This window comes from Gorilla gorilla, chromosome 8 (assembly GCF_029281585.2).
Source record: "Gorilla gorilla gorilla isolate KB3781 chromosome 8, NHGRI_mGorGor1-v2.1_pri, whole genome shotgun sequence".
Classification (NCBI taxonomy): Eukaryota; Metazoa; Chordata; class Mammalia; order Primates; family Hominidae; genus Gorilla; species Gorilla gorilla.
The window spans coordinates 93468026-93480503 of NC_073232.2; the positions used below are offsets into that span (position 1 = coordinate 93468026).

At 37.7% G+C, this 12478-nt stretch overlaps 1 long non-coding RNA gene across 1 annotated transcript in view; it reads left to right on the plus strand.

Annotated features, from left to right (window-relative positions):
* The window catches only part of LOC129524939 (uncharacterized), a 29934-nt gene extending 20702 nt beyond the window's left edge, over positions 1 to 9232 (plus strand). The window contains exons 2-3 of the long non-coding RNA XR_008668928.2: positions 7332 to 7441; positions 8910 to 9232. This is a non-coding gene — a long non-coding RNA (uncharacterized lncRNA). The remainder of the gene's footprint in view (positions 1 to 7331; positions 7442 to 8909) is intronic.
* The last annotated feature ends 3246 nt before the right edge of the window (positions 9233 to 12478 follow it).

Sequence of the window (12478 nt, forward strand, 5' to 3'; positions counted from 1 at the left end):
TGAAGATAAGGCCCCAGTCCCTTCTAGCTTGTAGGATTTCTGTGGAGAAATCTGCTATTAATCTGATAGGTTATCATTTATAGGTTACTTGGTGCTTTTGTCTTACAGCTCTTAAGATTCTTCCCTTCATGTTAACTTTAAATAACCTGAGGGCAATGTGCCTAGGCAATGATCTTTCTGCGATGAATTTCCCAGGTGTTCTTTGTGTTTCTTGTATTTGGATGTCCAGGTCTCTAGCAAGGCCAGGAAAGTTTTCCTTGATTATTCTCCCAAATATTTTTTCCAAACTTTTAGATTTTTCTTCTTTCTCAGGAACACCAATTATTCTTATGTTTGGTTGTTTAACATAATCCCAGACTTCTTGGAGGCTTTGTTCATATTTTCTTATTCTTTTTTTCTCTGTCTTTGTTGGATTGGGTTAATTTGAAGACCTTGTCTTTGAGCTCTGAATTTTTTTCTTCTACTCATTTGATTCTATCTCTGAGACTTTCCAGAGCATTTTGCATTTCTATAAGTGTATCCATTGTTTCCTAAAGTTTTGATTATTTTATATTTATGCTATCTATTTCATTGAACATTTCTCCCTTCACTTCTCATATCATTTTTTGGATTTCCTTACATTGGGTTTCTCCTTTCTCTGGTGCCTTCCTGATTAGATTTGTAACAAATCTCCTGAATTCTTTTTCAGGCAAATCAGGGATTTCTTTTTGGTTTGAATCCATTGATGGTGGGCTAGTCTGATTTTTTGGGGTTGTCAAAGAACCATGTTTTGTCATATTGCCAGAGTTGGTTTTTGGATTCCTTCCCAGTTGGATTGGCTCTGTCAGAGGAAAGATCTAGGGCTGAAAGCTATTGTTCAGATTCTTTTGTCCCATGGGGTGTTCCCTTGATGTAATACTCCTCACCCTTTTCCTATGGATGTGGCTTCCTGAGAGCCAAACTGCAGTGATTGTTATCTCTCTTTGGGATCTGGCCATCCAGCAAGTCTATCAGGCTCAAGGCTGGTACTGGGAGTTGTCTGCACAGAGTCTTGTGATGTGAACTGTCTGTGGGTCTCTCAGCTGTGGATACCAGCACCTGTTTCAGTGGAGGTGACAGGAGGATGAAATGGACTCTGTGATGGTTCTTAGCTTTGGTAGTTTAATGCACTATTTTTGTGCTGGTTGGCCTCCTGCTTGGAGGTGGCACTTTCTAGACAGCATCAGTTATGGTAGTATGGGGAGGAACAGGTGGCGGTTGGGGCCCTAGAACTCTTAAAAGTATATGCCCTTTGTCTTCAGCTACCAGGGTGGGTAGGGAAGAACCATCAGGTGGGGGTAGGGCTAGGTGAGTCTGAGGTCAGACTCTCCTTAGGTGGGTCTTGCTGCAGCTGCTGGGGGATGGGATGAAGTTCCTAGGTCAATGGAGTTATGTTCCTAGGAGGATTATGGCTGTCTCTGCTGTATCATGCAGGTTGTCAGGGGAGTGGGGAAAAGCTGGCAGTCACAGGCCTCACCTAGGTCCTATGCAATCTGAAGGGTCGGTCTCACTCCCACTGTGCCCCTACAACAGCACCAAGTCTGTTTCCAGGCAGTGGGTGAGCAGGGCTGAGAAATTGCCCCAGGCTACCCACCTCTCAGCTGTGAAAGCAAGTATGGCTTTCCTTCCCCCGCTGTGGCATCTGCACACCAGATTCACACCCTCCCCCGGGTTCTGGCCAGGAGACTTCTGGATCAGTTCAAATTGTTACTAAGTTGAGCTGGAGATTTCCTTCTCCCTGTGGCCTTTGCCAAGTGCATCTGGCCGCCCTCCCAAAGGACCCTTGTGAAGCCAGGCAGAGATGGCTTGCTAGGGAACCCAGCGAGCTCACAGGGCTTTTTCCACTGCTTCCTTTACCCCTGTATTTTGGTCAGCTCTCTAATTGACTCAGCTCCAGGTAAGGTCAGGATCTCCTCCTGTAATCTAGACGTTCAGTTTCCCCAGTGGGGGTGTGTGTTTGAGGCAGACGATCTCCTTTTCCCACTTCCACAGTTTGGGCACTCACAGTATTTGGGGTGTCTCCCTGGTATTGAAGGAGCATTCCACTTTCTTCAGAGGGTCTGTAGGTCCTCTCGGGTTTCCTGATTAATTCCTGCAGTTGTTCTGGAGCAAAAATTCACTATGTGAGCCTCTACACACTGTTCTGTTTGTCCAAGTCAGAACTACAATCTAGTCCTGTCTCCCTTGCACCATGATCCCCTTATTCTTTCACTTATTTTTAGTCAACACATACATGTACATCTTTATGGGATAGAGAGTGATATTTCAATACATGTATGCATTTTATGATAATTAGAGTATCTGGTACCTCAAACACTTATAATTTCTTTTTGTAGGGAACATTCAAAATTCTGTCTTCTAGCTTTTTGAAAATACACAATAAATTATTATTAACTATATTTGCGCTATAGTGCTATAGGGCCCTGTAACTTACCTTATTTAGCTGTAATTTGTATCCATTAACCAACCTCTTCCTACCTCCCCTCCCTATTAACCTTTCTAGCTGCTAATAACTAAAATTCTGCTTTCTACTTCTAAGAGAACAACTTTTTTTTTTAGCTCCCCCAGATGAGTGAGAATATGCAGTATTTATTTTTCTGTGCCTGGCTTATTTCAGTTAACATAATGTCCTCCAGGCTCATTCATGTTACCATGAATAAGAAGATCTTATTATTTTTAAGGCTGAATAGTATTCCATTGTATATGTATACCACATTTGTTTTATCCATTCATCTTTTGATGGACATTTTAGCTTATTCCATATCTTGGCTATTGTGAATAGTGCTGCAATAAAGATGAGAGTGCAGATATCTCTTTAATATACTAATTTCATTTTTTTGATAACTACCCAGTAGTAAGATGAATGGATCATATGGTAGTTCTATTTTTAGTTTCATGAGAAATCTTCATACTATTTTACCTAATGCTTGTCCTGATTTACCTCCCACCAACAGTTTATATGAGTTAAACATTTTTTCATATGTTTAATTGCCATCTGTATATCTTCTTTGGTAAGGTATCTGTTTAGATCTTTTAATCCATTTTTAATTGGGTTGTTTTCTTACTATCAAATGTTGAATTTTTCTATATCTTAGCTAACAGATGTTTCTTTTGTGAATATTTTCTGCCAGTCTGTGCCTTGTCTTCTCATTCTCTTGACATCGCATTTTGCAGAGTAGAATATTTTAATTATAATGAAGTCCAGCTTATCAATTATTTATTTCATGGATCATACTTTAGACGTTGTATCTAAAAAGTCATCTCCATACCCAAAGACATATAGATTTTCTCATATGTTATCTCCTAGTTCTTTATAGTATTGCATTTTACAGTTAGGTCTATGATCCAATTATTTAGCTCTATGATTCAATTATTTTGAAATAATTTTTGTGATGGGTATAAGATCTGTGTGTAGATTCTTGGTAAATATTGAATCTATCTATCTATAAACATGGAATATCTCTCCATTTATTTAGTTCTGTTCTTAGATTTTATCTGGCAATATATCAATTCCTCTCTCATTTTTGAAAGACAGGGTGCTTTTTCCCCACCCTGGCTCCTGCAAGCTGTGTGCATGCTGCTATATAAAAACATGGGCATGGCTGCTTGCCCTGGGACTAGGGATTGGGGGAAGGGTAGAGCTGTGTTAAGAGCAAAATTGCATTAAGAGCTGTAATTGACCAAAATTAATTGCAATTTACTGTTTAAACCTTTAATAGACTGCAGAGTTCCAAAATAGTCACATCAGACAGATTCCACCAGTGCAATTGTTGTCTAAGTTGGGAGACAAATTCTTGGTGTTTTTTACTCCACTATCTTCCCTCTAGCTACACCACTATTAAGTTGATTTTCTATTCTGCAACCCCAATGATCTGTCTGTCCTGTTTATTGTAAGTTTCTGTTTCGATTATGTTGACCGGTCAATGTAGAAAGCTCATGCCGTCTGTAAGACTGAGAATTTTATCTCTTTTTTTTTCCAATTTTTCTCTTATTTATTGTCTTCCTATTAATATATTTGTTCTGACCTCCACTTTAATGTTCCACAGTTGCTGTGTTAGTGGGAATACTTATCTTTTTCTCAGTTTCTAAGAAAAAGCATCAAAGTTTCTCCATTAGGTAAAATGCTTTCTGTAGTTTTTTTGTTGTTGTTGCTTTTTACAAAATAAAAAAAAATTTCCTTTTACTTTTTGGTTTCATGAGTTTTTAAAATTGTTGATGTATTTTATAAAATTATTTTTATGCCTCTAGTAATAATCATATAATTTTCTTCCTTTATTCTATTAATATGGAGAATTACATTGGTAGACTTTCTGATATGGAATTATGCTGTAGTACTAACTTTGTCTGTCACTATCTTGTTTTGGAAAAAATTTTGTTTGTCTCAAAAATTATCTCTTATTTTCTTTTTTATGTTTCCTGGAACATGTATTTAAAGATTGAGACTCTACTTTAAAAGTTAGTAAAAGTACCTATGAAAGTATCTGGGCAAGGAGACTTTTGTTTTTAATTTTAATTTTAATTTTAATTTTAGATTCAGGGAGTACATGTGCAGGTTTGTTACAAGAGTGTATTGTGTGATGCTGAGGTTTGTGCTCTTATTGATTCCGTTAGCCAGATAGTGAATATAGTACTCAATAGTAAGTTTTTTATCCTTGCCCCCCTCCCCTCTCCTTTTCTTTTAGATTTCCCAGTGTCTATTGTTCCATCTTTATGTCTGTGTGAACTCAATACTTAGCTCCAGTTTATAAGTGAGAATATGCAGTATTTGTTTTTCTGTTTCTATGTTAATTTGCTTGGGATAATGATCTCCAGCTGCATCCATATTGCTTCAAAAGACATGATTTCTTTAGTTTTTATGGCTCGGTAGTATGCCATGATGCATATGTACCACAGTTTTTTTTATCCGATCCACTGTTGATCGGCACCTAGGTTGATTCCATGTCTTTGCATTGTGAATAGTATTGTGATGAACATTCGAGTGCATGTTCTCTTTTTGCAGGAGGATTTATTTTCCTTTGGGTACGTACTCAGTAATGGGATTGCTGGGTCAAATGGTAGTTTATTTTAAGTTCTTTAAGAAATCTCCAAACTGCTTTCCACAGTTGCTGAACTAATTTACATTCCCACCAGCAGGGTGTAAGTGTTCCTGTTTCTCTGCAACCTTACCAGCATCTGTTATTTTTTGACTTTTTAATAACAGCTACTCTGAATGATGTGAGATAGTGTTTCATTGTGGTTTTGATTTGCATTTCTCTGATGATTAGTGATATGGAACATTCTTCAAATGTTGTTAGTCACTTGTATGTCTTCTTTTGAGAAATGTCTGTTCATGTCCTTTGCCAACTTGTTAATAGGGTTGTTTGTTTTTTTCTTGTTGATTCTTGTAAGTTCCTTATAGATTTTAGATATTATTTTTTTATCAGATGCATAGTTTGAAAATATTTTCTCCCATGTAGATTGCCTGTTTACTCTGTTGATAATTTCTTTTGCTGCGCAGAAGCTCTTTAGTTTAATTAAGTCCCATTTGTCTATTATTTATTTTGTCATATTTGCTTATGGGGTCTTCACCATAAATTTTTTACCTATACTGATGCATAGAAGAGTATTTCCCAGGTATTCTTCCAGAATTTTTATATTTTGTAGTCTTACATTTAAGTTTTTAATCCATCTTGAGTTAATTTTTGTGTAGGTGAGAGGCAGGGATTCACCTTTATTCTTCTGCATATGGTTAGCAAGTTTTCTGGGCAAGAGGATTTTTGGAAGAGATAGTCTTTTGTCACCCTATCAGTTTGGTTTAGTAGTTTTTCTAGGTTTCAAGTTTTTCTTTTCCTTTTTTTTTTGAATGAATTTTATGCTTTTGCATATCTCTAAATATTATAGAGATTTTCAAATTTCTTTGTAGTTATTCATGATACTCTCTCTGTTTTAAAATTTTCTGATTGTGTCTCCGAGAACAACTCTTACAGTCGTAATGAAGCATTATTAATAAGAGTGGTCAGGTTACAAGTTTTTCTCAAAGATTTTCTTTTCTTTCTCCTGTTCCTCTCCTTCCTCACTATTCTTTCCCTCTTGTTGTGGCCTTTCTTTGATAGTATCATATGCTGTACATACTCACAAACCCTGGGAACTCCTGTGTCGTTTCCTGCATAGACAGGTCCAATTCACCACTGCTAAAATCCACAGCTGCTTCTAATGGGTACTGCCTTGTTCATCATGTCCTGTTGCTGCTTCCGTTACTTAGCACCAGCTTTCAACTGACTCTAGCTTTTTATTGAGTAGTACAGCTCCAGCAGTACCAAGGCTTATGATATTCATTGATGCTATAGTGGTATCACCATCTTCTTTTGAATACTTACAACTTCTCTGCACACTCCTTCACTGGAGGGTCCAAGGTGATGGTGGTCTGTGGTGAATCCACTTTACACAACCTTCTGAGGAGTCCTAAAGTAGTCCCACATATATCTCAATGTCTCAAAGGGATTTGGAAAACAAGATCTTGGAGTTTTTGGTTATAGCCACCAATCCTCTCTAAGGGATTCACAAGTGAGTATTTAGGCTTGGGCCAGGAGACAGATTTTTGTGAAAAACAGTAATGTCCTTCCTGTTACATTTGAGACCCAGCTTGTATGCCTGACATTTCTTTCTTTCTTTCTCTCTTTCTTTCTTTCTTTTTTTTTTTCTGATGTGAAAGCTCCTTTGTTCCTTATGGGAATGGACTTTCAATAGACAAACCTCTGTTAGTCGGCAAACACGCCTGGATATTTTAGCACCCCAGGGGTGTACATTGTTCCCTCTCCCCCGCTCAAATGAGAAGGCCACTGGAAAATAGAACTCGCAGTTGGAAATAATATTAGCAGGGACCTGGCCAGTGTACTTCTGCCTCAAGTATGATGAATTACAGAATAAATCAAAATGATCACATAAAAATGGGCACAGATCAAAATAAAAAGTAATTTAGAATTCAAAATTTATCTGTCAAGTGCTCCCACCACTGGACCATATTTGGATGCATCTTATCAATCAAGATTCATCAACCAACTACCCTGGGATTCATTGTGTCTCTTTAGTGTGACTTCTCTTGTCTCTTTACTTATCTAGTCAGTATGCATTACATATCATAATCTCCAAGGGAACAGCAGGATACTGCTCATTTTCAAGTTTTTGGAAATCTTGACTCCATTCTTTCATCTATACAACTTATATTCTGGATTTCCTAAAACCCATTATATAATTTTAAAATTTTAAAGTAGGGCCCATGCTGGCTGACAAGGCATGACATTCTCAAGTTTTTGACTCTTTTTTGTTCTTGCTAGAGAACCATTGATGAGGCTGATGGGGCAATGCAATGTTCTTCTCTGCTTGAAGACGTCTACTTGTGAGGGACCTCTGGAAGAAGAGGAAGAAGACTTAGATTTACTCCCAGGTCATCCACTCTTCAGACCTATGAACTTGGACAAGTTATCTAACCATTCTAGCTGCACTTCCAGGGTTCTTTTTTGGGGGGAGGGGGGATAAAATACAAAATTATTTTTTTCTGGCTATCATTTTAAGGCTATTGGATAGAAAATTGGTGTAAGAATATTTGATTATCTCTAACTTGTATGCTTGTGTAATAAGATGGGCAGGATTTTTTTTGCTTAGCAACTAATTTGGTGCATTTTTCTTAGAGTAAAATTAACATCATTGGGTCAATTATTTAATGAATGTGTTAAGGGTAAAAGTGAAATTTCTGGTTGAGTAGGCTAGTGTAAAAGCTTTAAACCACTACTTCTAATTGAGAATGTGTAGTAGAAGTTTAGAAAGGGAGGCCGGGCTGAGTGGCTCATACCTGTAATCCCAGCACTTTGGGAGGCTGAGGCGGGTGGATCATGAAGTCAGGAGGAGATAGAGACCATCCTGGCTAACACGGTGAAACCATGTCTCTACTAAAAATACAAAAAAAATTAGCCGGGCGTGGTGGCGGGTGCCTTTAGTCTCAGCTACTCAGGGAGGCTGAGGCAGGAGAATGGCGTTAACCTGGCAGGCGGAGCTTTCAGCGAGCCAAGATCGCGCCACTGCACTCCAGCCTGGGCACAGAGCCAGACTCTATCTCCAAAAAAAAAAAAAAAAAAAAAAAAAAAGTGACTGGAACTCCAGGGGTATGACAGGAGTATTGCTCATGTGACATCAACATTTACATCAGATCCATCTATATCAGATGAACTGAGAAAAGAAACACAATTACTGAGTTCTTTCTGTGGATGAATATTTCTGTCCTTATAAAAATTGTGAGCAATCTTAACCAGCAAGCCATAGCAATGCAAACCAGACACCAAGGAAGACAAAGATCATACCAGTGGTACAGGCAGCACAGATGTTTAAAACCAAGATCTCCACTTTGGGAGTCCGAGGCGGGTGGATCATGAGGTTAGGAGTTGAAGACCAGCCTGACCAATATGGTGAAACCCCGTCTCTACTAAAAATGCAAAAATTAACTGGGTGTGGTGGTGCATGCCTGTAATTCCAGCTACTCAGGAGGCTGAGGCAGGAGAATTGCTTGAACCTGGGAGGCAGAGGTTGCAGTGAGCTGAGATTGCGCCACTGCACTCTGTAGCCTGGGCAACAGAGCAAGGCTCCATCTCAAAAACAAAAACAAAAACAAAAACAAAAAACCCAAGATCTCACCATGGTGTTGTTTCCACACATGGCTGAGAGAGTATATAACATCTGATGGCTGTTCTACCATGGTTTGACTTGGGCTGTGGAGAAAGGATTTCTTCTTGGCAGAGAAGGGGAGGGAAGGAAGACACAGGCCTAGGGCCAAGTCATGAGCACATGGGTGTCTTGCAATTAGAACACAGACTTGAGAATAGCCACACATTGTCAACACTATGATTTCTTCAATGTTATAGTTGGTGGGAAAACATCCTCTTCCTGCTCAACATCCTGAAATTCTCTGGATCCAGTGAGTGCTGCCCGAAGTCTGGAAGAATGGCCACAATTGCCAAAAGTCTAGTACCCATAATCTGTAAGATGGAAAGATGGCAATGGTAAGATATGAATCAGCTACTGGGACAGTGTTTGGAATGTAACCAGTAAGAGAGACAGAACTAGACTAAAAGCAGTCTAGTCTTGAGATGTCCAGAGAGAGGCCATGGGCAAAAGAGTGAGAAAGATTGCTTCATCAGGGAGCTCACCTCTGTCTCTACGCTCAGGTTCTATGCTCCAAACTGCAAGACCCTGTTAAGACAGGGGAGAAAGCAAGGCACAATTAAGTGGGGCCATCTGGAGCTTCAGACCACTGGATTACACATGTGAGATATTCTTGGCTATTCTCACTTTTCCACCTCCAACTTTCACATGAAAACTCGTATTTTGGCCTTGAATCCAATTTAGCAAAGTCTTTTGTTTGAACCTTCTGCGGTGTTGCCTGTTGCAATGTAAGCATGAATCCAAAAAATCAGATGGAAGTGGTTACGTATGTCATGTCGCTGAAAAAGGCCTCCCTCTCATCAATGGTGAAACCCTGGCACCTGTTAAGAAAAATTATTCAAACTTTGAATATAAGGTAAAAGAACGACTCTGTGTCCTTTTGATGTTATACTATAACATTGTCTTTTAGGACTATCTAGGGATTATTTAATTCTCTAAGAGAATGCTTTTTCTTGACATTTATTGTTGATGAAAATCCAGACAGCGTGCAGTTACATACAAACTTGCAGAAATTGAGAAACTATACATGATTTTTGATTAGCAGAAATGGAAATGATTTCTTTCAGACAGTAAAACAGAATCCCAAGGATACACAGTTTTATTGCCTTGTAGAACATTAACCAGTTGTGCATATAACTTAGCAAAATTGTTTCCGTATCCAAGTTTTACCTGACAATATAAATCTCTGTCCATTAAATGCTCTTATAACTGCTTTGTGTGCTTCCCAGTTACTGGATTGAGTTAAATTACTCTCTGACATGTTTCTATGAGTCATATTTTACTATTTTTGGGAGTTATACATTGAGAGACTAAGAGAAAATATCTAGGTGAGAGAATGGAGCCCCAGTCTTCTAAATTTTACTCCTCCCCCTTACTAAACCAAAAATCCTCAGCTAAATGTCATGACTGGTTTCATCTCCTGGATCTTATCCAATCACTAGTGTATGCCCTTGGATCTGGATATACTTATTTTATTGTTATAAAGATAACAGGCTCAAACCAAGCATGAAAACCCACCATTATTAGTTTGGGGTAAACATTATAATTTTCTACCACTTGTCTCTCATCACCCTGAGGTTTCCTGTTTAATAATAAAATCATCTGTTTCTTTTTAATGCCACCCACTCAGTGTACCTAAACAACTGTTTATTTTCTCCCTTTCTAATTTGTGATGAAGAAGTGTTTCTAATGTGTGATGAAAAGAGTCCATTTATTCAAAAAAATACAAAAATATAAATTACTCTGCTTCAAATTGGTGTTATATTTTGCTTACTTTGTATTGCTCATGTCTGTGATACTTCAATGTTGTAAGGGTAAATGAAAGAATCTAATGAAAGCCCTAGACTCTTTGCCCTGAAAAAGATGAACATATACATGAAGTTTCCAAACAATGTCAGAATTTGGAAGATCCCATAAGGCTTACCTATGAATCAATGAAGAGTCTCGGAACCCCAAGTGAAGAAATTCTCCTCTATCAGTAAGAAACACCCTCTCACCCTTTTTCTCTTCCTACATCCACATCTATATCACCCTTTTTGAATTTTTGGGATCACATCCTAGTTTCTCTTTATAACCTAACTATTTCAGCATTTTATTTTGTGCTGCTCCAATTTCTTTTCACTTAGCATTACATCTAGTTTTACCACAATAATGGATATACATTTTTTTGTCATGAGCTGTATATTTTATAAGAGATAAGGTTTCTTTTATGTATACTTTTCTTGATGTAACTTGCACTCTTAAGCCATTTATCTTTTTTGCATTATGACTTTACATATACTGCTAAAATTTAACTATGTGGGATCAAAATGGGGGAAAGAAGCCAAATTCCAGTTGAAATTGTAATATTTGCTCTCTGGTGCAATGTGAACAAGCCTTAAATAGAAGTTATTATAGTCCTCATTATATTGTTTTTAAAGGGATTTTATTTCCACTGTACTGAAGTCCTTGAAGCATACAACTGGTATCACATCTGAATCTGCCAGTATTGAGCAGGCCGTTTGGTATGGAGCAGCAGCTCATAAAATATTTTAATGGATAATGAGTGTTAAGAGAAATTTCGAAGATTCTGTTTCCTCAGGCTGATACTGGGTTTTTCAGTTTCATGATTCAATTACTGTTGGATTAGTTAGCCAACCCCACTTTTTTCCTCCATGCTCTGTATTACTATTGACATTGTGGTGAATAATTCTACTGTATAAACATGAAAGTAAAAAAAATGGAGCTTTTTATTTAAAATATATAATAAATAGAAGAAAAAAGAAATCAGTGTTTTACAGACAGAAAGAGTTAAGACCAATTGAGATATCTCTTTAAGCTTAGAAACTAATGTATTTCTTCAATGTCCTCTTATAATCAGACTTTCTGGAAGCTAAAAACACAGCAGTTTGGATTTATTGGTTCTTCTACTTGAAAGTGACATTTCTGAGACATAGAGGAGGAGAGGAAAGAACATGGGTTTTGGAGTCAAAAGAACTAGTTTAAAATCCAGGATTCAAGATTTCCGTGCTGTAGGACTGAGATAAGTTATTTAACTTTTACATGTCTCATTTTCTTAATCTATAAATGTTAAGGTTATAGAATGTGTAGGGTTGTTGTGAGTCAGTCATAAGTGAAATAATAATTTCCTCAGGATATGGCCTGAATTCTAAGATATATAAATAAATAGACTGTATCAGTATTTTGTCTCTTCTCAGTCAAGTCAGACTCTGCAACAACAGTTTGTTGCTTTTAACTTGCATTGTGCCTCATGCAGAAGTGGTGAAATTTTCTACATACACATGCTTGTAAATTTCTTCATTATTTGAAAACAATAACTACAAGAAGAATAAAGGGAGAAAACACAGCTGAATTAAGAGAAGAAAAATGTACACAACCAACACGATTTGCAATGATTGAAAATAAAACCTGAGTTTCCTGATAGCGATAGTGACTATGTAAATGAAATGGTTTGCACATGTTGCCTGTTATGTGTATCCTTGCAATCATCCATAGATGACCCATCTTCTTATTGACGTGTCATTGCTTAAATCCAACAACCAGGTATGGTCAACTCCGGATTGTTGGAAGCCCAGTCTGTTTCTTCCAATTGAATTGCCCACTCTTGGCCAATAGGTTATTATTTTAAAGTCAGCCTCTTCCTGTGATAAACTCCATCTCACACCTTTTTCAATTTGTTGCTGTAGAGTTTGTGGGAAGAGTGGCAACTCGCTCTTGCCCTCATATATTCATGAGGCTAAATTTAGAGAGAAATTTCTCGCCCAAGTCT